Source organism: Lepidochelys olivacea, assembly GCF_965140295.1.
Source record: "Lepidochelys olivacea isolate rLepOli2 genome assembly, chromosome: 1".
In the NCBI taxonomy this organism is placed as follows: domain Eukaryota; kingdom Metazoa; phylum Chordata; order Testudines; family Cheloniidae; genus Lepidochelys; species Lepidochelys olivacea.
In genome coordinates, this window is record NC_140411.1 from 332,678,471 (window position 1) to 332,705,784 (window position 27,314).

The window sequence follows — 27,314 nt, forward strand, 5'->3', positions numbered from 1 at the left end:
GATTCAGTTGTTCATTTTTAAACACTGTTATATTGCAGTAAAGCCTAGACCATGGGCACCATTTAGGTCAGGCAAGGGGGGAACTGTCCTCCTTCCCCCCCGTGCTTCCTATAGGCCCTGTCTTCCTGTACCTTGTCAATGAGAGAGAGAAACTGAGCTGCCGCTCCTCCTTTTATGGATCCCAAAGATTGTAAATGCTGACTGCCTGCTTAGACGGTAAACAACACACCCATTGGGGGAGCAGCACCGAGATACGGCACAGGGTCAGACTGCAGGGCTGGAGAGAATCAGGAAGGAAGCCTGATAAGACTTTTCCTGGGCATGTTTGTAAGTACCGTGCATGGCTCTCTGGAGAGCCCAGATCTCCAAAGGAAGCTTTTTAAACTAAAATCTATATGGAACCTATGGATACCCAGAGGGCTCTGAGATCCACTGCTCAGATTCACCAGTGAAATGCCTGAAGCTGGGTAAGAGAACGTGTTTCCCTTGCTCTCACCCACTTTCATTCCTGCCTCCTTATCCTGCACTGTGCAGCCCTCCCTGCTATCCTTCATGCCGTGTTTCCCACTGTTCCCCTAACCCCAGTGCTGTACACCTGCCATCCTTCCTGCAATGTGTCCCACCGTTCACCCTCAGTGTTTTTTCCCTCTGCTCTCAGCCACAACCTGCTTGGAGCAGTTTGCCCTACTCATGCTGGGGTTCCACTCTTCACACTCACTTTCTCATCTCTCCTCTGCTTGCTGGGACTGTTCCCCCTCTCTGTTCTCCCTTCCTGCTTGGATTACCTCCTCTTCACCCCTCCAAACTCTGGGGCTATTCTCCTTTGTCATCCCTCATTTTCTCTCTCTCTCTCTCTCTTTCTTTCACACACCCTTCCTATGCTAGGGAGGGGGGAGGAAAAAGAAAACATCCTGTGCAGGTGACTGAGTGGAGGCCAAAGGTACCAGCCACCTTTCTCCAAAGGAGATTGGATTTCAGGACTTCTTGGTTTTGCTTTATATTAAAAAGGGGCTTGTGGGTTAAGTTTTCAAACTGGATTTTCTATGGTTAGGCACCTAAATCCATGTTTAGACACCTAAATAAGGGCTTGACTTTCAGGGAGCATTCAGAACTTTCACCATCGTCCGTAGAAACTTCAGCTATTCAGCACCTCTGAAAATAACCTCACTTGCTTAGTTGCTGGAGTACAAACCCTGGTATCCAACTTAAGGCAACCTAATGTGAAACTATTGGCCTTACTTTAAAAAACAAAACTAAAAAACAGCAGTTCTCCTTTGCACTCCCAGTTCCCCTAATTCAAAGGGACTCATAGCTATGACTTTGCAGGACCCAAATCAGCAACCTCAGCATTTGTTTTCTTGCTCCGACTAGGGCAATGAATTCCAGAGCTGAGTAGCACATCAGTAAGAACACTCTGCCTCTACACGTTCAGACTGAAGGTCCATTAACAAAAGTAGCCCTGATGATCTTAAATGTTATGACTGAGCATAAGAAAAAAAGGAGGAAAGTGGTCTTTCAGCTAGTTATTATAGAGAGACAGAGAACAAAAGAACCAACAAACTCAAGGGTTCTATTTTATAATTTCATCAATTGCATTATTACTAAGTTCTTGCCTTGTTTCTTTAACAGGGTAAGCAAGAACAGCTCTCCAATATAGTAGGTTTGGGGAAGGATTGAGTTGGTGGTTGTCTGGAAGGACAAGAAGAGAGGAAGGAAAGGAACCCAAGTGAGAGCTGTGGTCAGCACAGGAGCTATACTGTTAGTTGAATTCATCTGTTAGAGTTTATAACTTGGTGACGATCCAGGTTCTTTAGATGCCATTGGAAAGAGGATAAATGGCAACACTAGAATCCAGTAACAAATGTCTGAACACTTTGGTTAAGATAAGCATGATTTGCACTAAATAAATATTTAACAAAGTATCGGAAAACAGAGCTTTGTGGCAACTCGGATTGCTTCTGCTCTCCATGAAGAAACAAACCTCTGAAAGCTCTGGCTGCGTGGTGGTTTTTATTAAAGGAGTAAACAAAATGTCAGAAAATCTAAACAGAAACCAAAAGCCCTATTTGCTACCAACCCTCCAGGCCCCCCTCCAGTCCCTGCTGGAGTGCCAGCAGTACAAATATGCATACATGGCTTCATCATCATGGATGCAAAACTATCCTTCCCAGACAGCCATGGCCAGTTAAATAATCAAGTAAATGTAAATTGTATCCATGTGTAGAAATGTGCTGAACTTAAAAGTTAGTAAACACTTTCAACAATCAGTTATATAGCTATTTAAGTTTGCTTTTCTCATGCAGCAGCAAACAATACCGAGTTGGATCATTTTTCAGCTAGTGTGCTTAGAAGTTTCTCTTCAACTGTAGGATTCAACCTTTTTTTTTTAAGCTATTCTCAGTTGGATTAACCAAGTTAAATTGTTTATCAGAAAAGTAGCAACACTAAATATATCCAATTTGACAGGTAAATGTATGGAAGTAGAGGGTAAGGTAATAACAAGAGGTATTGATGTTCTGTGTCTACAGAAAACATGATAGACAGGGAATGCAGCAAAGGAGTTGGGCTTAGATCACAGACAGCTGCAGCGGCACAGGAGCTAGCAAACAGAGCTGTAAACAGGGGAGTTTGAGTGGGAGTTCTGTTGGAGGAGAAGGTATTTGCGTTTGTTTGGTTTTGTATTGGTAGTATCTGTATGTGTAGAGGCTTGTAGGGGCTTTGTGCTGGGAGAGAAGCTGAGCCCTGATTAGGGGGCGGGGCTTCACTGACTAGGGGTCCTATAAAGGTAGCAGCCAGTCAGGCAGTGGCACAGGAGCTAGCAAACAGCTGTAAACAGGGGAGTTTGTGTGGGAGTTTGTCTTGTGGTGCTTGTGTGGGGTTTGGTTTTGCTGTGGGTGGTGGTGTTTTGGTGTGGTTTGTGTTTCCCAGATTAACAGGATTTAGGTGGGAAGGCTATGACAGATTCAGAGGTGGCAGTGGGAGTGACCCATGTAGCAGATGACACAATGAAGATGACTGGATGTGGAAGCTGTGGTATGTACATGATCCTGGAGGGGGCACCTGGTAAGAGTTTTGTCTGCATGAAATGCCGTCTGATAGAGCTGATGGAGGAAAAGATCAGAGGTTTGGAGATGCAGGTGGAAAGTCTGGTAGAGTTTAGGAAGGGGTTTGAGCAGATTATGGAGCAAAGACATGAGGTATCTGAAGGGAAAAGCTCAGACTTGCAGATGGAAGCAGGACTAGGGAATTCTGAGGGGAGACTGGGTGAGGAAAGTGGTCAGTGGAAGCATGTGACTAAAAGAACTAGGCAGAGGAAAAGACGGGCTAGTGAAGGAGAAATAGAGCTTCAGAATAGGTTTGCAGAGTTGGAAAATGAAGAAGGGGCTCAGCAGGTAGTCACTGAAGGTGACAGGGCAAGGAAGAAGAGAAGAGCGGTTAGTCCTATAGGAAAAGGGGAAGAGTTAATGGAGATTACACCAAATATGAGCCCCAGGAGGATACAGGATGGGTTAAAAAGGATTACAAGGGAGAATGGGAATGGAAAAAACTTGCAGCCAGAGGGAACAGGGGATAGACTGGAGAATAGCACCGTCACTAGGAAAAGGCAGGTCTATGTGATTGGGGACTCTTTACTGAGAAGAATAGATAGGCCTGTAACCAGAGCTGATCCAGAAAATAGGAGGGTGTGCTGTCTTCCAGGTGCTAAGATACGGGATGTAGACCTGAGGTTGAAAAGGATTCTAAAGGGAGCGGGAAAGAATCCCCTAATTATCCTTCATGTGGGAACAAATGATATGGCTAGATTCTCGCTGGAAAGTATTAAGGGAGACTATGCTAGGCTGGGGAGGACGCTTAAGGAAATTGAGGCTCAGGTGATCTTTAGTGGGATTCTGCCTGTTCCTAGAGAAGGGCAACAAAGGTGTGACAAGATTATGACTATCAATAGATGGCTTAGGCAGTGGTGCTATAAGGAGGGCTTTGGGATGTATGGCCATTGGGAGGCATTCATGGATAGAGGACAGTTCTCTCGGGATGGACTTCATCTGAGTAGGGAAGGAAATAGACTTCTAGGATGGAGGCTGGCACAACTGATTAAGAGAGCTTTAAACTAGGAATTTGGGGGAGATGGTTGGGAGATGTCCAGGTAATCTCCACGCCAGAATTTAGCATAGAGTGGAAAGAAAATGGAGTAAGAGTGGATACAGCTGTAGGTAGGAGGAAGGGCAGTGTAGATACAAGTCTAATAGGTTATACTGGTAGTAAAATAACCGTGCCTAATAGGGTACAGAATGTGAGTGAGGCCAAACAGCAAAAATTAAGATGTTTGTACACTAATGCAAGGAGCCTAGGTAACAAAATGGAGGAACTAGAGTTACTGGTGCAGGAAGTGAAACCAGATATTATAGGTATAACAGAGACCTGGTGGAATAATAGTCATGACTGGGCTACAGGTATTGAAGGGTATGTGCTGTTTAGGAAAGACCGAAATAAAGGTAAAGGTGGTGGAGTAGCACTGTATATCAATGATGAGATAGAATGTAAAGAAATAAGAAGCGATGAAATGGATATGACTGAGTCTGTCTGGGCAACAATTAAATTGGGGAAGAAAACTATTAGAGCCTCCCCTGGGATAGTGCTTGGGGTGTGCTATAGACCGCCGGGATCTAATTTGGATATGGATAGAGCCCTTTTTAATGTTTTTAATAAAGTAAATACTAATGGAAACTGTGTGATCATGGGAGACTTTAACTTCCCAGATATAGACTGGAGGACGAGTGCTAGTAATAATAATAGGGCTCAGATTTTCCTAGATGCAATAGCTGATGGATTCCTTCAGCAAGTAGTTGCTGAACCGACTAGAGGGGATGCCATTTTAGATTTGGTCTTGGTGAGTAATGAGGACCTCATAGAGGAAATGGTTGTAGGGGATAATCTTGGCTCAAGTGATCATGAGCTAATTCAGTTCAAATTGAATGGAAGGATTAACAAAAATAAATCTGCAACTAGGGTTTTTGATTTCAAAAGGGCTGACTTTCAAAAATTAAGGAAATTAGTTAGGGAAGTGGATTGGACTGAAGAATTTATGGGTTTAAAGGTAGAGGAGGCCTGGGATTATTTTAAATTAAAGCTGCAGAAGCTATCAGAAGCCTGCATCCCAAGAAAGGGGAAAAAATTCATAGGCAGGAGTTGTAGACCAAGCTGGATGAGCAAGCATCTTAGAGAGGTAATTAAGAAAAAGCAGAAAGCATATAGGGAGTGGAAGAAGGGAGGGATCAGTAAGGAAAGCTACCTTATTGAGGTCAGAATATGTAGGGATAAAGTGAGACAGGCTAAAAGTCAAGTAGAGTTGGACCTTGCAAAGGGAATTAAAACCAATAGTAAAAGGTTCTATAGTCATATAAATAGGAAGAAAACAAAGAAAGAAGAAGTGGGACCGCTAAAAACTGAGGATGGAGTGGAGGTCAAGGATAATCTAGGCATGGCCCAATATCTAAACAAATACTTTGCCTCAGTCTTTAATAAGACTAAAGAGGATCTTAGGGATAATGGTAGCATGATAAATGGGAATGAGGATATGGAGGTAGACATCACCATATCTGAGGTAGAAGCGAAACTCAAGCAGCTTAATGGGACTAAATCGGGGGGCCCAGATAATCTTCATCCAAGAATATTAAAAGAATTGGCACAAGAAATTGCAAGCCCATTAGCAAGAATTTTTAATGAATCTGTAAACTCAGGGGTTGTACCATATGATTGGAGAATTGCTAACATAGTTCCTATTTTTAAGAAAGGGAAAAAAAGTGATCCAAGTAATTATAGGCCTGTTAGTTTGACATCTGTAGTATGCAAGGTCTTGGAAAAAATTTTGAAGGAGAAGGTAGTTAAGGACATTGAAGTCAATGGTAAATGGGACAAAATACAACATGGTTTTACAAAAGGTAGATCGTGCCAAACCAACCTGATCTCCTTCTTTGAGAGAGTAACAGATTTTTTTAGATAAAGGAAACGCAGTGGATCTAATTTACTTAGATTTTAGTAAGGCGTTTGATACTGTGCCACATGGGGAATTATTAGTTAAATTGGATAAGATGGGCATCAATAGGAAAATTGAAAGGTGGATAGGGAATTGGTTAAAGGGGAGACTACAACGGGTCCTACTGAAAGGTGAACTGTCAAGTTGGAGGGAGGTTACCAGTGGAGTTCCTCAAGGATCAGTTTTGGGACCAATCTTATTTAATCTTTTTATTACTGACCTGGGCACAAAAAGTGGGAGTGTGCTAATAAAGTTTGCAGATGATACAAAGCTGGGAGGTATTGCTAAGGACAGGGATACCCTACAGGAGGATCTGGATGACCTTGTAAACTGGAGTAATAGGAATAGGATGAAATTTAATAGTGAGAAGTGTAAGGTCATGCATTTACGGATTAATAACAAGAATTTTAGTTATAAGCTAGGGACGCATCAACTAGAAGTAACGGAGGGGGAAAAGGACCTTGGAGTATTGGTTGATCATAGGATGACTATGAGCTGCCAATGTGATATGGCTGTGAAAAAAGCTAATGTCGTCTTGGGATGCATCAGGAGAGGTATTTCCAGTAGGGATAAGGAGGTTTTAGTACCGTTATATAAGGCACTGGTGAGACCTCACCTGGAATACTGTGTGCAGTTCTGGTCTCCCATGTTTAAGAAGGATGAATTCAAACTGGAACAGGTACAGAGAAGGGCTACTAGGATGATCCGAGGAATGGAAAACTTGTCTTATGAAAGGAGACTCAGGGAGCTTGGCTTGTTTAGCCTAACTAAAAGAAGGTTGAGGGGAGATATGATTGCTCTCTATAAATATATCAGAGGGATAAATACCAGAGAGGGAGAGGAATTATTTAAACTCAGTACCAATGTGGACACAAGAACAAATGGATATAAACTGGCCACTAGGAAATTTAGATTAGAAATTAGACGAAGGTTTCTAACCATCAGAGGAGTGAAGTTTTGGAATAGCCTTCCGAGGGAAGTAGTGGGGGCAAAAGATCTATCTTGCTTTAAGATTAAACTCGATAAGTTTATGGAGGAGATGGTATGATGGGATAACATGGTTTTGGTAATTAAATATTCATGGTAAATAGGCCCAATGGCCTGTGATGGGTTTTTAGATGGGGTAAGATCCAAGTTACCCGGGAAAGAATTTTCTGTAGTATCTGGCTGATGAATCTTGCCCATATGCTCAGGGTTTAGCTGATCGTCATATTTGGGGTCGGGAAGGAATTTTCCTTCAGGGCAGATTGGAAGGCCCTGGAGGTTTTTCGCCTTCCTCTGTAGCATGGGGCACGGGTCACTTGCTGGAGGATTCTCTGCTCCTTGAGGTCTTCAAACTACAATTTGAGGACTTCAATAGCACAGATATAGGTGTGAGGTCTTTTTTAGGAGTGGTGGGTGAAATTCTGTGGCCTGCATTGTGCAGGAGGTCAGACTAGATGATCATAATGGTCCCTTCTGACCTAAATATCTATGAATCTATAAATGTATGGAAGTAGCGGGTAAGGTAATAACAAGAGGTATTGATGTTCTGTGTCTACAGAAAACATGATAGACAGGGAATGCAGCAAAGGAGTTGGGCTTAGATTGGAAACTCTTCTACATGGATGACAAAAGGGGTCACGATGGAGTCGGAGAGGAGAGCTGAGGAAGACGGTGTTTGAAGTTATGAGAGCAAATGACAGACTGATGGCTGTATGAGTGCAAGTTAAAGAGTGTATCATGTTTCTGATATCAGTGTATGCATGTCAACAGAGAAGGAGAGTTTCCGTCGAGACCTGAAGGCACTAATGGACACAACAGCCCCTGAGGAGGTGCTGTTGGTGCTGGGCGACTTGACTGCACACAAAGGCAAAAACAGAAGGGTGTGTGAAATAGGTTTAGGCTCTATGAATTAGGAAGGGAAAGTGCTTCTAAACCTGTGTATTGCCAACCAATAGATGACAGCCAATACACAGTTCCAAAAGAGGGAGAGTCATTTAGTTATGCACATTAATGGTAGAAAACCAGATTGATATGATATGGGTGATAAAATCTCAGTGGTGTCAAATTATGGACTGCAAAATGATACCTAGAGAGTTGGTAGTACTGTAACCCAAAGGCCTTGCAGCAAAGATTGCTGCAGAGTGTTGAGCAAAGAGGTAACTCAGCTGAAAAGAAACAAGATCAAAGTACAGAAAGTTAGAGGGAAGTGTGGCAAAGATGTTTTTGCAATCAGTACCAATAGATGTCTGGAAACAGATTTGGCATGAGCTGAAGACAAGTGGAACCACCTCAAAAGAACATGGTTTGCAGTGATGGAAGAGGTTTGTGGATGATGTAGATAGGAAAAAATAAAGGACAGAGAGGAGTGGAGGTGGTCTGATGGAATATAAATAGTGATCTAAACTAAGAAAATTCTGTGTAAAGAAAAAGGAAATGAATCCATTGAATGGAAATGAAAAGGAATTCAAAGAAACCAAGTGAGCTGCCAAGCAGGCAGTGAGGAAGGCCAAAGACAGTGCCCTAGATGGTTTGTACACCAAGCCTATAAATGACTCAAATCTGGATGGCAAAAAAGATCTCTAACATTGCAAAAATAAGACCCAAAGAAAAGGGGGATGGTATTATAACATTATTTGTAAATGATGATGTCAAGGTTCCTTCCCCACTCTGAACTCTAGAGTACAGATGTGGGGACCTGCATAAAAACCTCCTAAGCTTACTTTTACCAGCTTAGGTTAAAATTTCCCTGAGGTACAAACTATTTTACCCTTCGCCCTTGGACTTCCACCATCAAACTTTATCTGGGTTCCTGAGAAAATGTTGTTTGGAAATGTCTTTCCCCCCAAAATCCTCCCAACCCTTGCACCCCACTTCCTGGGGAAGGTTTGGTAAAAATCCTCACCAATTTGCATAAGTGACCACAGACCCAAACCCTTGGATCTTAGAACAATGAAAAAGCATTCAGTTTTCTTACAAGAAGACTTTTAATAGAAGTAAAAGAGAAGCACCTCTGTAAAATCAGGATGGTAAATACCTTACAGGGTAATTAGATTCAAAACATAGAGAATCCCTCTAGGCAAAACCTTAAGTTACAAAAAAGACACACAGACAGGAATATTCATTCTATTCAGCACAGCTATTTTCTCAGCCATTTAAAGAAATCATAATCTAACGCATCTCTAGCTAGATTACTTACTAAATTCTAAGACTCCATTCCTGTTCTGTCCCCGGCAAAAGCATCACACAGACATCTTTGTTTCTCCCTCCCTCCAGCTTTTGAAAGTATCTTGTCTCCTCATTGGTCATTTTGGTCAGGTGCCAGCAAGGTGACCTTTAGCTTCTTAACCCTTTACAGGTGAAAGGATTTTTCCTCTGGCCAGGGGGGATTTTAAAGGTGATTACCCTTCCCTTTATTTTTATGACAGATGATCAGGGGAGATGGCTAGTAATGCCCAAACAAGTGAAGGAGAGGTGGAAAAATATTTTGAGAGTTTCTCAAATGAAGCAAAAGTGGAGTTGCCAACATGTGATACCAATGTGGTGCCTGAGCCTGACATAACAGAGGAGGAGGTGAGAAATGCAGTCCAGGAAATGAAGAATGGTAGGCAGCGGGACCTGATAAAGTGATGTTGGACCTGGTGAAAGGCTTGGGTGAGAGAGACATAAAATGGGAGAGCAGAGTGGTTAAAGCTTATGGCAAAATAAGAATTCCTGAAGACTGGTGCAAGTCTATTCTGGTCTCAATACATAAAAAGGGAAGTGTCCAGGAATGTGGAAACTATTGAGGGATAAAGCTATTGTCACATGGGATGAAGATTGATGGGATAAGGGGAAGAAGAAGAAGAAATTGCTTGCACTCTTCTTTCAGTTACTTACCGTGCCTTAGGCTGGTATTGCAAGTGCTGGAATCCTCTGATTGCTGATGGTGCCTAAGTGAGAAGATACCATGGATGAGGGATGAAAAAGTGGAAAATTCCTATCTCCATTTGACCTCATCTTGGCTGTCTGCTTTGGTAGTCAAGTGCTTGCTTCTCAGATGATGACTCATGTCTCCATGTCAAAGACGGCTCTGCAATCACAGCCGCCAATTCCTTCAGCACTCTCGGATGCAACTCGTCCGGCCCCATGGACTTGTGCACGTCCAGCTTTTCTAAATAGTCCCTAACCACCTCTATCTCCACAGAGGGCTGGCCATCTCTTCCCCATTTTGTGATGCCCAGCGTAGCAGTCTGGGAGCTGACCTCCAAAGCCCTCTCTCTGACACCACCTGCATAACCACGTATTCACCTCCACAATTCGACGATCACTTTTTCCTTCAACAGGGAGGATGGATGAGAACACAACTTGCGCGTCAAACTCCTTTATCCTTCTTCCCAGAGCCACTGTAGTCTGCAGTGATCCGCTCAAGATCATTCTTGGCAGTATAATTGGTGCCCACGTGGAGAAGTAGGAAGGGGTAGTGGTCTGAGGTCTTGATCAATCTCAGCAAACACTCAGTCACATACTGGATTCTAGCTCCAGGCAAGCAGCACGCTTCTTTGAACAGCAGATTTGAATGAGATTATTTAGTGTCAACATTGAGTCTTATAACTGGCTTCACACCTTCTCAGGGTGAAATTCTCCACAATACAAAGGGCCAGGTCCTATATAAATCCTTACTACAGAGTGTTAAGCCAGGGCCAGGTGAGGCAATGGTGCCAAACCTGTCACAGCTGTGTTCTACCACTATCAATGCCCTGTTTGCTGATCATACTCCAGTGTCTCTGGTGTGGAGTACAATCTGTTCCTTGCTGATGGAGGGTTCTGTGCCCTGGAGAAACTGGATTTCTTTCCCTACAGCATGATCCTTCTGGGGTTCTTCAGAGATTAACTCTCTCTGTTTAATAAGGAAGTGTCTCTTCACCAACTCCCTCTACAAAACAGAGAACTCTGGACAGACTAACCTAGCCCTCTCCCAAACTCAGATTTGGCACAGGAGTTTGGGGCAAGCCATATAATGGTTTTTGAGTCCAACCAAATACTTTCTCAAATGACCCCACATTTGTTTGAACCAGCTGGAGTTTAGTGGTGCAGATGACATTGCATGGGGTCTGCACACTGGAGGGTGGAATTGTCCCCTGTGCAGAAGACTATCACATGGCCAATGCATAACTAGAGTCCCACATAAGATATCAAAATAGTATCTAAATGGTACAGAGGCCTGGTAGTGGCTTTTTTCACCCTGAGAAGGGCAGGGTTAAGTAGAAATACCATAGTTATCACTTATCTAGCTATTTACATTTACCAAGTACTATGCAAGCATAAATTAAGTCTCTCACCACTATCACAACTGGAAAAATAGATAAATACTAATCCCCCTATTTTACAGGGAGGAAAATGAGACCTAAAGGCTAAGGACTTTCCTATGACTCACTAGTCATGACTACATTTTCAAAAGCTTGTGTGGGCACAAATCCCTGTGTGTGTGTGTGTATTTCAGGATGCAAGAGAGGGAGGGAGGAGTTTCTAAAGGGGGTGGCTGTGCGTGCTTAGGGTGTTTGTGCAATGGAAGATGAACATGGTACAAATAGCTGGCCTATGAGCATGGCCACAGGAGACTTCAAATGACTTTGGAACAGGCACTGTGTCTGTGACTATCCATGAATCTGCATATTTGCTTATTTGCTTGGTTGGATTAAAGCCAGAGTGTCAGTACCTTGCAGAATACAGCCCTAAACTTTATTTTGTTCTTGACTTGGGCACAGGAAAGTAAAATATACACAAAAACATCTGTTTATTTTACCTTAAACACAAATCTTCATCATAAACGGGACCAATACATGAGGCGGCATCACTTGGCAATGCATTTAGATTAAGTGCCCTTAACTGGGAATGTTTATAACATGCTCATTAATCATAAATATACTGTAGCATGGTGCCTATATGTAGACCTGTGCAAATAATGGATTTTTTTGGTTCTCTGGCAATTAAAACATTGTGGTTTGGGGTCAACCTAACAATTTGTTTTGTTTTAAATTTTTGGCAAATCAAAAAAGTCAAGTCAAAATAACTTCATTTTTGGTTGAACTAAACATTTTGTTTTATCTAGAATGAAATGTTTCATTCCAATTTTGACCATTTTAATATACTGCTATTTTTAAAGGAAATTTAAAAACAAAAATAATTCTGAACTGAAAGATCAAAACATTTTTATTTTGAAAATGTCGAACCAATTTGACACTTCTGGAATTTTGGTTTGTTTGTTTTAACCAAACAACTTGGTGAAATTGACACAAATTCACAAAATGTTTCGGTGTCCCAGAATCTACATTTTTGCTTGCTGAAAAGAGCTTGCTTGAAAAATTTTTCTCAGCTCTACCCACATATGTAACCAGAAGGTGGGTGGTGATAAAAGTCTGAACCTCCTATCAGCCATGATCTGTCACTTAGTGCTATCTTAAGGAGCGTTCTAGAGGCAAACAACTTGCTCTTTAGTAGTAATTTCATGACCCTCATGGAGGAGGCCTCTCTTCCAGGAGTCATTTACTAGTCTCCATCAGGGATAGGGATATCACTCAAACTCTTCCATCCATTAAGTGGCAGAACTTTAAAAGGATGTTCCTAAGAATCATAGAATATCAGGGTTGGAAGGGACCTCAGGAGGTCATCTAGTCCAACCCCCTGCTCAAAGCAGGACCAATCCTCAATTAAATCATCTCCAGCACGTTTGTACCCATCTAGTTCTAAGAAGACTTTTAGGTATGTGTATATATATCTTGAGACATGAAATTCTGGCAGGCCAGGGATAAATAGATGTCCATGCAGAGCAAATGAGACTTTTGCATCCTCAGATGGGCGCATGCACTTTTGCACATGTCTGTGCACACTTGTGTTTTCAAGAACTCATCAGACAAACCGTATGCACTTAAAGTACAACCACAGAATCACAGAAGTGTAGGACTGGAATGGACCTCAATAGATCATCTAGTCCAGCCACCTGTACTCTAGGCAGGACTGCGTAATAACTAGACTGTTCCTGGCAGGTGTTGGTCTAACCTTGTTCTTAAAAACCTCCAGTGATGGAGATTCCACAGCCTCTCTAGGCAATTTATTCCAGTGCTTAACTACCCTGACAGTTAGGAAGTTTCTCCTAATGTCCAACCTAAACCTCCTTTAATGCAATTTAAGCCCATTGCTTCTTGTCCTATCCTTGGAAGTTAAGGAGAACAATTTTCACCCCCCTCCTTGTAACAAATTTGTATGTACTTGAAAACTGCTATCATGTCCCTCCCTCATTCTTCTCTCCTGGAGACTAAACAAACCCAATTTTTTCAATCTTCCCTCATACATCATGTTTTCTAGACCTTTAATCATTTTTGTTGCTCTCTTCTGGACTTTCTCCAATGTGTCCACATCTTTCCTAAAATGTGCCTCACAGAACAGGACACAATACTTATAAGGCCTCAGCTGGAGTAGAGCAGAATGAATGCATGAGAATGACTTCTCATGTCTTGCTTACAACACTCCTGCTAATACATCCCAGAATGATGTTCACTTATTTTGCAACAGCGTTACTCTGACTCCTATTTAGCATGTGATCCACCACAAGCCGCACATTCCTTTCTGCAGTACTCGTTCCAGGGCAGTCATTTCCCATTTTGTATGTGTGCAATTGATTGTTTACTCCTGTGGAGTATTTTAAATTCGTCCCTATTGAATGGTATGCAATGTCTCTCTGTGAGGTGAAGGGCTGAGCTGACAATCTGAACCTTCAATTCCAGATATTTCAAACCTGATGCTCAGGCATCCTGTGGGAGAAGGCAGACAGTCTGGCTGCAATGCTGGAGAGAGTGGCGAGGAACTTTGTGTTAGCATGTGGCAGCTGAAGGGAACTACAGTGAAAGAAAAACTGGCATATAGCTGGCAACATTAGACTGGAATGCACAGCACAAGAAGCTGTTGCCAGAAGCTGTAGGGAACTGGCTTTTGTACAGTTGCTGCCCTGTGCTATGTGATCTTGCTGTTGTCCCTGCCCAAGGTGGCTTGGGATTGTCCTGCTGCAGCTTTTCCAATACCCACTTGAAAGCCTAAGTGCTTATTTGTACAGAAAGGAGAGGCGTGTGTTGGTTGCATGGGCGTAATTACAGGGAGTGATGAATGTAGCATCACAAGCAGGACACACACGGTCCATGTCTGGAAAGGGCTGTTTATAATTCTGCGAGCTCTTCCCTATACACTTTATTATTTTTAAATGCTAAACTTAAAAGAAACCCTTGTTAATTTTTCTATTGAAAACACAGGGGGTGGGGTGCGGGGTGGTGGTGGTGATGGTGGTGTCATGCTTCCAGCTATGCCAAGGGCAGAGGGGATAGAAGTGTCTTGGTCATTCCAAAGGCTGCAAAAGACCCCTGTGTGTTTATCTCTGCCTCATTGCTATTCCCACATCTGCTGAAGCTTGAGCTACTTCACACTTCCTTCCCCCCCCGCCCCCCGTGCCCCATCCCATAAACCACTAAAGTCTGCCCTCTCCTGGCAGCTTGGCAGGTGAGTGGCCAGGAAGTGACTGGTTTCAGAGTAACAGCCATGTTAGTCTGTATTCGCAAAAAGAAAAGGAGTACTTGTGGCACCTTAGAGACTAACCAATTTATTTGAGCATAAGCTTTCGTGAGCTACAGCTCACTTCATCGGATGCATACTGTGGAAAGTGTAGAAGATCTTTTATACACACAAAGCATGAAAAAATACCTCCCCCCACCCCACTCTCCTGCTGGCAATAAGCTATTGCTTATGCTCAAATAAATTGGTTAGTCTCTAAGGTGCCACAAGTACTCCTTTTCTTTTCAGGAAGTGACTGACTCTCTGCCTTGCCTATCCAGACTTCCTTGTCTGGGCAGATCTTTCTCACAGTCGAACCCAGTCTTTCCAGTGAGGCTGACTGCAAGGACGTGCTGAACTACCATCGGGGCAGAAAACAAAATCAGTGGATAGGGGAGCAGCAGCAGCCTCTCCTCTCCTTAGGGAGTTAGGGAGGTAAGACCAGGGTTGGGGAGAGATATTAGAAATGGGAAAGAGTTAGACAACCGGGTTTGAGAGACAGGGAGAAGGAGTAGGGAAGGGAGTTAAGGCTGGGTGGAGCAAGAAGGAAGATATGCATGTATGTTTGGGGGAAGGGCAGTGACTGGGACAGGGAGCAGAGTGAATGAGGGGAGAGCTATGAGGCTGCGGGTCTGGGGGGAGGAGAGGACAGGCTACAGGATATGGTGGTGAGGGAGGGAAACAGTAGGAAGGGGAGACATTGGATGAAGGAGTGACTAGGAGGATTTCAGCGTGGGAAGGGGAACTGGGGGGACTGGAGGCTGGGAATCAGGAGGACTCTGTTGGGTGGGAAGAGAGTGAACGGGCGTGCTTCAGGGAAGGAAGAGAGAGGCATGGCAAGAAGCTGAAGGAAGCTACTGGGAGACCAGGTGAGGCTCAGGCAGGGAGCTGACCAACAGGATCCCAAGGAGGCCAGACAATGAACAACGTCAAAGTAAGTAGAGCTGGTTGGAGAATTTCAACACCAGTGAAAATCTCTAGGCAAATGGAACTCAAATTCCGTGAATATTTTTTGTCTCTTTCCTTGCCCCTATCTTCTGACTAGCTCTAAAAGTCAGCGATGAGGGGGAAAGCTCATAGGAAGTGGGATGAGGAACTCATCATGCTCCTGGGAACCTCCTGGGGAAGGAGAAGTTTCCTAGTATAGCTGGGAAGCAGTTTTATTTCCCCTGTTCTCTCCCTGCCTTGGGGCTTGATTATCTCTCTGAGCAAGTTTTATCCTAATGCCAAAAGGCTTGTAGTTTAGGGTCTGCGCAGTCTGCTCGCCATCACGGTCCTGGGGGAGTGGAGTGAGGCAGGTGCCCTAGACCTGGAGTGCCAGTCTGAGACTGGCAGAACGTTGGAGAAGCTCAGTGCTTGTGGTGGAGAGGCCTAGCCAGTGAGTTGGGCCAAAAGAGACAGACAGAATGGATAGCACTGATATATTGGCCTACATTTTCTTTTTCTAGCCAATAAGGTCCCAATCCAAAGCCCACTGAAGACTTCCATTAGCCTGAGTGGGTTTTGGATCAGCCCCTAAGTATAACCCTCCTCTAGGTCCACGTGCATGAGCCCACATTCTCCTAGCGGACCCTTGGCCTATCACTGTATTTTATACATAGCTATAAGAATTCCTGTGGAGCTGTAGAGATTTAGTAGTGATATCTCCCCCCCTCGCTCCAGTGAGTGTTGTGAGGATTAGTTAGGATTAGTTTTTGTTTGCAAAGAGCTTTGGAGATGAAGCACCACATAAGTGTTAAGTATCATTACCAAGGTTTTTTTTCTCAGTTAAACCTGTTCTCCTGGATAGTCCAATATATACCTGATACATTGCTTCTGAGCTCAGTTATTGTACTGGGGGAAGAGATCAGATGCAGGGGCTGGTGTGGAAAGGGTTTCTCTAGGCTGGTGTTTTATGTGAAGGGGAAGTGGAAAAAGGGGTTGTCTTTGGCCACAAGGGCTCTTATGTTTCCATCTCTCATGAGACAGCTTCATCACAAGGGGGTTTAAAAGTTCTCTGCAACTTGCTTTTCTTTCTTTGTGGCTGATGAAAGATCAACAGACTATTAGTGGACTGGCCAGCCTGGGTTGCTGTGTGGTTGCTACAGTAACAGATTTCTCTGTGAATAAGGAGCTAACTTTGCAGGCTCTTCTGCAACGATCCCTTTCTGCTCATGGGGGTATTGAGAGTAGCTGTCTCACTATACAGGTATGTCTGTACCTTAATAAATTAAGTACAGTTTCAGAGCATGCCATTTGTCAGTGTGTCAGTTCCTTTGGGAATAGCTGTCAGTGAACCGTGTTGCCAGAAAATGCATTTCTATATTTAATGGCATCTTCAGCAAAAGTTATTCACATCACGTTTCTTGTCTGTTTAGCTCTCTATGAATTGCACATTTTCTAAGGCAAAGTTTAGGAAATAATAAAACACATTTGTATGTAGTGCTACTTAAATGAGTTACCATATGTGTTAATGAATAATATTTTGCTAATATTACAATTACTAAAGTTTTGTGTATGTATATATAATATACTATATATACACCCCAGAGTACATAAATTATTTTGCTGCATATCATAAGTGTGTGTGCATGTATAGTGTAGTTAGGATTGCCAATGGTCCCATATTACAAAGGACGTCCCTTATTTAAATGGAAAATTGCCTGTCCCATACTAAGTTAGTATGGGACACCTTTACCCTGTATTTCAACAGTAGGGGGCCAGTACTTACTGGTACATCTTTCCACTCCCCTCCTAACCCTGGCCCATGAGTGTGGTCCCGTCTGCTTTCCCTGCGCAGCACTGAAGGGCCAATGTCAGGAGGGGAATGGAAAGATGTACCTGCGAGTACTGTCTCCTGACTGGACAGGGCCCTCTGCTGACTCCAGCCCTTGAGTGAAGCCCTGTCTGCTTTCCCTGTGCAGGCTCTGTCTGGTAGGACAAGTGGACAAGGCTGTATGCCCTGGACTGTGCTGAAGGGCCAGGGTCAGAGCTCTGTCTGGCAGGGGAGTCAGTACTCCTAGGGTGTAGCCTCCTTGCTCACAGATTCTCTGCCATCATCCCCAGCAGAGGGGCATAAATGCTGGTTGGTGGAAGCTGCAGCAGTGGGGAGCAAGAAGGGCAGGGAGCCTGGTCTTGGCAGCCGAGACCACCTGAACAGAGCCCTGTCCACTTTCCCTGCCACACAGAACCCGCTCCTCAGTCTATCCTGCAAAGATTTCTTCATCTCTGTACAACAAGATCAGGAGGTGCTGAGTGCTGCAAAAGCATCAAGAAATACCTCTGGCGAATGTAGATGAGTACTAATTATTAAGTGCTAAGCAGAGGTGCTAAAAGAATACAGCATTGGCAACCCTAACTGTAGTGTATACTATAGCTTATTAGTTTATAGTTTATTAGTATATTTAGTTTATTAGTATATATATTATAGTTTATTAGTATATTTGATAAATATGCTTATGTAAACAATTAGTGGGATTTTTTTTTTTGATGTACAGGTTCAACCTAGAGAGACTGCTGAATTGGAATTAATTTGCAAACTGGACAACATTAAATTAGGTTTGAATAAAGACTGGGAGTGGATGTGTCATTACACAAAGTAAAACTATTTCCCTATGTTTATTTTCCTCCCCTACTGTTCCTCACACATTCTTGTCAACTGCTGGAAATGGCCCACCTTGATTATCACTACCAAAGGTTTTTTTTCTCTCCTGTTGGTAATAGCTCACCTTAACTGATCACTCTCGTTATAGTGTGTATGGTAACACCCATTGTTTCATGTTCTCTGTGTATATAAAATCTCCCTATTGTATTTTCCACTACATGCATCCAATGAAGTAAGCTGTAGCTCAAGAAAGCTTATGCTCAAATAAATTTGTTAGTCTAAGGTGCCACAAGTACTCCTTTTCTTTTTACAACCAAAAGTGTCATTACAGTTAGCACAATAGGTACCTTAAACTGTGGACAGATAGCTAGATAATGGTTTTCTTCTTTTGTCTCCCTAATTCATCGAGATTGCTAATAGATCACACAATCAGAAAAACATCAAATTCATAATAACTTGGGATGTTTTCATCATCTGATTCCTTTTAACAACCCAGTATTAATTAAGATAATGATTTTGTGCCTGTAAAAATCTTATAACAGCAGTGAATTGTAGTAAACAATGTAAAATAACTATCTCCAGTTATTTTGTTACATTGTTTAAACGTGACTTACAGCACCCTGTCATCATTTTTAGTGCTAGGAATATAGACAGTGGTGTAGGTTTTTCTCTATTCTATTATTACGTTTTGGAACAACCCAAGACATAACTGATAGTTATGATACAGAAATATGTCAATGGTTTGATGTAAAGAGATAGGGACAGTTCCTCAGTTTATGTAAAACACTGTAATTCCAATGACCATAAGAAAGCTACTCTGATAAACTAAGTAAGTATCCAGCTAAGTATCTAGCCCATGTCTTTCACAAAGATCATAGAAGTCAGAGTTATTACACACCTATTAGGTCAGCTGCTCCATCCCTTTACGGTGCAGGGCTGTCCCTGACAGTATATTTCCTTGTGGTCTGTCCTACATAGTTTGAAATGTCTCTTTATCTACAATAATTCTTCACATATTGCTCTTAATCTGTTCTATGCCCTTTGGGACTTCATCTGATGCCAAGACGGTGTTTCACAGGGCAAGGGTTAATTTTATTTATTCTAGTCTTCTTTTCTCTTGTGATTTGGGTTCTTGTACCTTGTTTTGTTTGCAAAAGCAAAGCATTTTCTCAATGGGAAAGCAAAACAAACAGGAAGCTTTCCTTTTTCATTTTTCAGTGTGTGTAAGGAAGAAGATGTTATTGCCTTGTGCAAGGTGGAGATGGGAAAAATCCTCCTTTGCATAATAAAAGGCATTAAGCTGTAGGGCACTGTCTCCTCTTCAAGTACATGGTGACTTGGGCTCTGAAATATCCATGGGAAGAGGACATGGAAGGGGAAAAACTCCATAGCAATCCTGTCACAGACTTTTTTTGGAGTCATATGGGTAGCATTTCAGAGTGATCAGATCCCAGGAAATCTACAGGAGGCCTGGAACCCCAAGCTACCCTGGAGAACCCCTGGCTTCCCACAGGCTTTCTAACAGTGTGGCTTCACTGTTGCCATGACTTCCCTCCAGCTCCTGTCTTCTCTGGGATTCCCCACAAATGAACTTAGCATGGAGGGGTCTTGGGCTATATTAACTCTCCCCATGGCTTTCTATAAGGCTTATACCCAAATGATGTGCTTGGCTATCCTGTCTGTCACCACTTCTCTAGTCACTAGATCACTTTCACATATTTCTTTTTTCTGTGCTGGGGGCTATGTAGCTTATCTAGACCACTATTTGCTTCTTACATTTTTCTGAGCCAGCAAAGGCAGACTGGACTTCCCTCTCCTCTTGAATAGTACAAATTAGAAGCTATGCTAGTGGGCATGGTGGCTTGCCAGAGAATAGTTCCCTGGGGAGAGGGAGGGAACCCAGCCATTAATTCTCTGCAGAGGAGTTAGCAATGGGCAGTTGCAGTGAGGAACCCAGCACAGCATGACTGGGGAGATGACTGTGCCTCCAGAGGAGGAGACCTGAAGGACACATGGAGAGATGCAGCAATAGAAATAATTATTAATAATAATAATAATTAATAATAATACTGTGTGGAAAAGGGAATGTTGCCTTGGCAGCATCATTTATCTCACTTCTCTCAACACGGCAAAATACCTCCAGTTGGATTTGGCTCTATACTTGGGGGCAGATGGAAAGGTATTTGGTGCACCCATGCAGGATGTGAAACTGAGCAACATTGTGGGAGTCAACAGCTGGTGAGGACCCACTGAAAACAAGTCTTATACAGGCCCAGCTCTAGCCCTCTGCCCTTTTAACCCCCAACCCAGGGAAAAAAATCCTTAGCAAATACAGATCACAAAATAGTGTCCCTTTTCATATCTCTCAACCTTAAAACCTGCCACTATGTGACAGAAACAGCTGGACACATGGCAAGTGGTCAAAACATTTGGGTTTTGTTGCATGTTGTGCTGTAATTGGCAGATTATGATGATCTTGAACTATGACACTTGTTGTTCCAGATGTTTTCTCTCTGTGCAAATAAACCAGATTTTTAAAAAGAGAAGTGGGAAATCAGGCATTCCAACATGCACCAGTCACCAGGTTTTTTTTTTAAACAACTGGTTTGTTTGACTCACAGACAAGGTAAATCTACACTGCACACTCCTTATTGCAACATATATACATATGCTGCACGTCACCCTAGGAATGTAGACTGTAAGGCACTGCTTAGGCAAGACGTACCCTGCACGGCTCACTATGTGCCCGAGACATGTCTCCCCCTTCTACACTGCTATTTTTAGCAGTATAGTGCCCCCCTACTGGAGCCTTTCCCCTACTCAGGGAACAGCTGTGGCATGGGGGGGCGGGGTGGGCAGAGGTGAAAGGCTCCTTGCTGCCAGAGCCTTTTTCTGCTGCCTCCCCCCGGCAGAGCTGTTCACTGATGTATGCTGCGGTTTGCTTTTCACTGAGGCTTACAGATACGCATACCCTACACTCTACCTTTGTGCCGTACAGAGACTTCGCCACAGAGAAAACATCTTGAAACAGAGATTTTATAGTTATAGTTGTCAGTTATTAACAGGAATTGCACTGACATGGTGATGGAAAGAGCCAAGGAACCAGTGTAGAGGAACAGGCTTCCCCACCCCCAGTGGACAGCCTAGTCTATGCGTTTCTCCAGCTCCACACACAACCCAGGGGTTGGCACCATTCTGATGCGTGATGGCCACTTGATAAAAGTACCGTACTTAGTGACGGACATTGGGACGGGGTGGGGGGTGGGGTTTGTCATTCAGTCATTATATTTTTTTGAAAAATTATCATGGACCTCAACATTTTTCCCACTGACACTTATGTCCGTATCTGGACACACTGCTGACCCCTGACACAGCCTGCAGGATCTGTTGTGGGGAGAGGAGGGCAGATCCCTGTTATTCCCTGGGGAAAGGAGTCCAACCATGGCCCCTGAGGAAAACATTTAAAGTCATGGAGTTTCCTGGCCCTGTGTAGGGTCCTGTAGGGCTTTTTGAGACTAACACTGATTTTAAAAAAATTAATTTGTTAGTCTCTAAGGTGCCACAAATCCTCCTTTTCTTTTTGCGGATACAGACTAACATGGCTGCTACTCTGAAAACTGATTTTTTTAAGGGCAGTAGCTAAAGAAAGTTTGTGATACTACTTTGCTTATGTTGCAGTGCACAAGAAAGAGGCTGCAGCCTACAGTGGGAAAGAAAGCACCCAACTTGTTGAACTCTGACACAAAACTGTCCATAGAAATAACAGCCTGCCTCCTGTTCCTATTATTTCAATATAATAAGGGGAAAGGATACAGATAAAGATAAGTAAAGAACACATCAGAGCTCTTCTGACTAATTTGAACTCAAATCAGTGGGGCTGGATGCTGTTCACCCGAAGGAACTGAAGGAATTTGCTGATGAAATCTCAGATTCACTGTCAATAATATTTACAATCTCATGGATGATGGGAGAGGTCCTGGAAGACTGGAGAATGGCTAGTGTACTGGAGAGGGGGTGGGGGGAGGAGCAGCCAGGGAACTATAGACCAGTCAGCCTGACTTCGATACCTGGGAAGCTACTAGAGCAGTGTATAAAACTTGCAATTTGCAAATACCTGGAGGGTTAAGGGGTGATCACTAGAAGCCAGCATGGATTTAGCAAGAAAAAATCCTGCCAAACCACTTGGTTTCCTTTTTTGACAGGGTAACTGGTTTGGTGGGAGTGAGGTGGACATACTATACCTGGACTTCAGCAAGGTTTTTGACACAGTCCCACATGACATTCTGATAAGTAAGCTGGAGAGATGTGGGCTTGACAGAACTAACATTAAGTGGATACAGAATTGGTTAAACAACTGCAAACAGTGAGTAACTGTTAATGGAATGATGTCGGACTGGAGGGAGGTCTCAAGTAGGGTTCCACAGGAATCTGTTTAGGGACCAGTGTTTCACATTCTTATGAATGGCCTGTATGTTGGCATAGAGAGCAGACTGATCAAGTTTGCAGATGGCACAAAGCTAGTGGGGTTGCCAACACTTTGGCAGATGGAGCTAAAATTCAGAGTGATCATAATAAATTGGAGAATTGGGCTGTAGGCAACAAAATGAAATTCAACAAAGACAAATATAAGGTGCTACATGTAGGGAAGAAAATGCACCAGTACAGAATGGGGGAAAACTGGTGTCATAAATATAAAGGGCAGGGTAAACACCTTTAAATCCTTCCTGGCCAGAGGAAAACTCCTCTCACCTGTAAAGGGTTAAGAAGCTAAAGGTAACCTTGCTGGCACGTGACCAAAATGACCAATGAGGAGACAAGATACTTTCAAAAGCTGGAGGGAGGGAGAAACAAAGAGTCTGTCTGTGTGATGCTTTTGCTGGGGACAGAACAGGAATGGAGTCTTAGAATTTAGTAAGTAATCTAGCTAGATATGTGTTAGATTATGATTTCTTTAAATGGCTGAGAAAATAAGCTGTGCTGAATAGAATGGATATTCCTGTCTGTGTGTCTTTTTGTAACTTAAGGTTTTGCCTAGAGGGATTCTCTATGTTTTGAATCTAATTATCCTGTAAGGTATTTACCATCCTGATTTTACAGAGATGATTCTTTTTACTGTTTCTTCTATTAAAATTCTTCTTGTAAGAACTGAATGCTTTTTTTCATTGTTCTTAAGATCCAAGGGTTTGGATCTGTGGTGACCTATGCAAATTGGTGAGGATTTTTATCAAACCTTCCCCAGGAAGGGGGGTGTAAGGTTTTGGTGAGGATTTTGGGGGGAAAGACCTTTCCAAACAACGCTTTCTCAAAAATAAACCCGGTTAGATGTTTGGTGGTGGCAGTGGAAGTCCAAGGGCAAAAGGTAAAATAGTTTGTACCTTGGGGAAGTTTTAACCTAAGCTGGTAAAAGTAAGCTTAGGAGGTTTTTATGCAGGTCCCCACATCTGTACCCTAGAGTTCAGAATGGGGAAGGAACCTTGACAACTGGCTTAGCAGCAGCACTGCTGACAAGGATCTGGGAGTTGTGGTGGGTCACAGTCTTAACATGAGTCAGCAAAGTGAGATGCTGTTGCAAAAAAAAAAGCAAATGCAATTTTAGATTGCATTAAGAAAGGCACAGCATGCAAGTCACGGGAGGTGAGAGTACCGCTCTACTTGGTGCTGGTTAGGTCTCAACTGGAGTAGTGTGTCCAATTTGGTCACCAGTGTATAGAGAGGATATAGAGAAACTGGAAAGGATCCAGAGGCGAGCGACAAAATGATCAAAGGGGTGTAATGCAAGCCATATGAGCAAAGGCTGAAGGAATAGGCTATGTTTAATTTGGAAAAGAGGCGATTAAGAGTGTTTGTAATAGTAGTCTTCAGATACTGGAAAGGCTGCCATAAAAAAGATGGAGAAAAGTTGTTCTCTTTTGCCACAGAGTGCAGGACAAGAAGCAATGGATTCAAATTACAGCATAGCAGATTTAGATTGAATCTCAGGAAAGAAAACTTCCTAAACATAAGAAGAGTAGGACAATGGAACAGACTGCCTAGGGAGGTTGTGGAAGCTCCTTCAATGAAGGCTTTCAAAAAGAGGCTGGATAGCCATCTGTCTTGGATGATTTAGACACAACAAATCCTGCATCTTGGCAGGGGGTTAGACTAGATGACCCTTGTGGTTCCTTCTAACCCTATGGTTCTATTATTCTAATTCCACCCGTGACAGTAACACGTGTGATTAAATTTGGGTTATAACTTGTCTGGCATTATGACAGCCCAATGCCTGTAATAAAAATACAGTGTTTGTATAACAAAACAATGACATCCTAAGATTGTTTTAAAAAATGATGAGTATGCATATACTTTATTTATTATTATGTATTTATTATAAGAAGTATGGAATTTATTATTCTTATTACTCAACTCCATTCTTTTAATCTGGCAAATGGGACAGGATGCAGAACAGATTACAGGCAACTAAATAAGTGAGTTCCCCTTTATCTCCCTGACCCCTGCCTTACTTGGATCAGAACTTGACAAAAAATACAGCTGCTGAGTATTTTACCACCCGATATAGGTAATGGGTTTCAGTCAGACTGTAAAAATAGATCCCATACAGCAATACTACATCACTTTTCCTGCTAGCAAATGATAATATTCAGGGAGGTGACATATTCTGGAATATATAAACCCTCCCACAAGTTTGTGTTTTCAGTGCAGGGATTTAGATGCTTATGTCCTGGTAACACTGAAAGTCATATGCTGAATCCTGGTGTATTTAGCTGAAAATCAACTCACTCTTTTTCAAGGTAAGTCATATGATGGAAATGTAATAATGAGAGGAATCTCCACCTATACAGTCCTTGGTTTAGTGAGAGAAGAGATCCCCAGGATATTTACTTGTAACTTGGGGGGGAGGGGGAAGAGCAGATTTTGAAAAGTTCTACTTATTTAAATCACATTGTCCAATTAATCGTCTATTAAAACAAAACATTTTCTTCCCCGTTACTAATAACATATATTCAAGGTTGGCAACTTTCCTCATTTTATTGCAAGTGTTGTGATATTTGGTGATTTTATTAAAGCTCCGGTTCCTTGTCAAGTGAATATGTAGGAATCACAGCTTTCATTTTTTTAACTAAAAGTAACATTGTAGCCCTCAGTTGTGGAAAAAGCTTGAAAACATGACTTTAATGCACACCAAAGGATCAAAAAACAGAAGGCAAATGAAAATAGCTTCTAAAGTAATTTTTTTAACCATCATGATTTTTAAGACATGACTCATAATTTTTGAATACATGAGGTTGTCAGAACTGTTTATTATTAACACTGAGATGTTTCAGAATCCATTTCACTTTTCACTATTATGCTATTTGTTTCCCATTTGTATTTCCCTCTGCTGGGACAATGACCATACAGCAGTGGTCCCCAAACCTTTTAACTCACGCTCCTCCTTACCCCTGACCGCTCCCCCACACCCACCGGGACCGGGAGTGGGGCCGCAGTTCCAGGAGGGGGGGATGTGGATGGGGCAAGAGGGCCAAGGCTGCGGCCACAGCTGGGGGTGGGGGCGGGAGCGGAGCCTCGGCTGTGGCCGGGGGCCCAGTGCGTGCGGGGCCGGGGCCAGGAGTGGAACTTGGTGATGTTCCCTCCCTGCCCCCCCCATAGGGGCTGGTCTGGGCCCCAGCCATGCCTCCTGATTGTTTCTCCATGTCCCCCTGTGGGGCATGCCCAACAGTTGGGGACCTCTGACATAAAGGATGTCAGTTTTGCTTTCAGGAACATAGGGCTCCAGTGTCTGGGTTGCTAAAAACTGTAAGGCAGTGCTTATTTGTTTAAAAACAACTGTCTGAGAGAATGCAAAGAACACCCTAGGAAAAGGCTGATACAGTTCTTAGGTTTTTGTAAAGGCTTTTTTTTTACACAATCTAAATTTTGGGCTAAACTTGATTAGGCAGTGTCCCTTTAGACAGGCATTCATAACACATAAATAGCCCTACTAAATGAAGCCAATGAACAAAGTTGTAAGGACATTTTTTTGTTTCCCCCACTATTCACAGAGGTTTGAAAAGATATTTATGCTGTTCTCATAAAATAAAGAGGATTTCAAAGATCAACTTCATAGACAGCAAAAAGTAAAAAGCCTTAAATGATCTTCATGCCCAGCATTGTAGAAGGGGATCACTGTTGAATAGTGTTGCTAATGCTAAAATCAATTTGTTAATACTAAAATAAAATTGTTTCATGGCATTATATATAATATTCTTTTTTGCACAATACATATAACATAATGATGGAGTGGGTGTGCTCTGAACTGGAACTTGTTTTTATCAATTGTTATGTCATATTTTTATCTTCATGTTATTTAGCTGTAAAATGATGATAGCTAAGGGTTACATACTTATTTCTATCTGCAGTTGAAGTTGTAACCTTGTTGTCTGAAAGTAATTAGCCATTACACAAGATTTCTAGATTGCATAACTTGGGATGCATCTAGACAGTTATTGCATTGTGTTTGGTAGGAAAGTGGTGAATGCTTTAGAGTTACAAAAGTAGGGAATTATGACAAAAGTTATTACTAACAATTGGCAAATCGAGTTTGCTACTTTCATAAATGCATAGATTTTTAAGGCCAGAAAGTAATTTTAGATCACCTAGTCTGACCTCCTGTATAACGCAGGCCAAAGAATTTCACTAGAACTGGTCAGAAAAGCTTTGATGGAACAATATTCTGTTTGGATATGCAGTTCTCTTGAAAGTGAAATACCAATTGGAATAAAAAGAAGCTCAGACAACGTTACAATGTCCTGTTTCAACAGTTTTGGAAAAACACATTATAGATTATGCTATAATGCAAATAAAAAAAGTCAAACTTGAAACAAGATGATATATATTTTAGAATTTTTCTTCACAATTTTGAAATATTAGGATTTAATTCAGATTGAGAACAAAGCCAAATGTCAAAATTTTGACATCCTTTGCAATATGGACTTTTTGTCCTCTGCAGAGCTCCAAATTAACCCAGTTTCCCCTGTTCTGAGGCCAGTGGCTTGTGTTTGACTAAATCATATCTTCCAGAAAAGCATCCAATCTTGATTTGAAGATATCAAGAGATGGAGAATCCTCTGCTTCCCTTGGTAGTTTGTTCCAGCGGTTAAT

General features: G+C 42.5%; 1 protein-coding gene across 6 annotated transcripts in view; it reads left to right on the forward strand.

Annotated features, from left to right (window-relative positions):
* Positions 1 to 334: 334 nt before the first annotated feature.
* Positions 335 to 27,314, forward strand: part of CD36 (CD36 molecule (CD36 blood group)) — a 67,303-nt gene continuing 40,323 nt past the window's right edge. For 2 of the 6 annotated variants that reach the window (XM_084629643.1, XM_084629644.1), the window contains exon 1: positions 15,369 to 15,527. The gene's annotated coding sequence lies outside the window, so the exon portion shown is untranslated. Of the gene's footprint in view, positions 468 to 15,368; positions 15,528 to 24,883; positions 24,965 to 27,314 lie in introns of those variants that run through there. The other 4 variants (XM_084629641.1, XM_084629642.1, XM_084629640.1 and 1 more) reach the window with 3 other exon arrangements.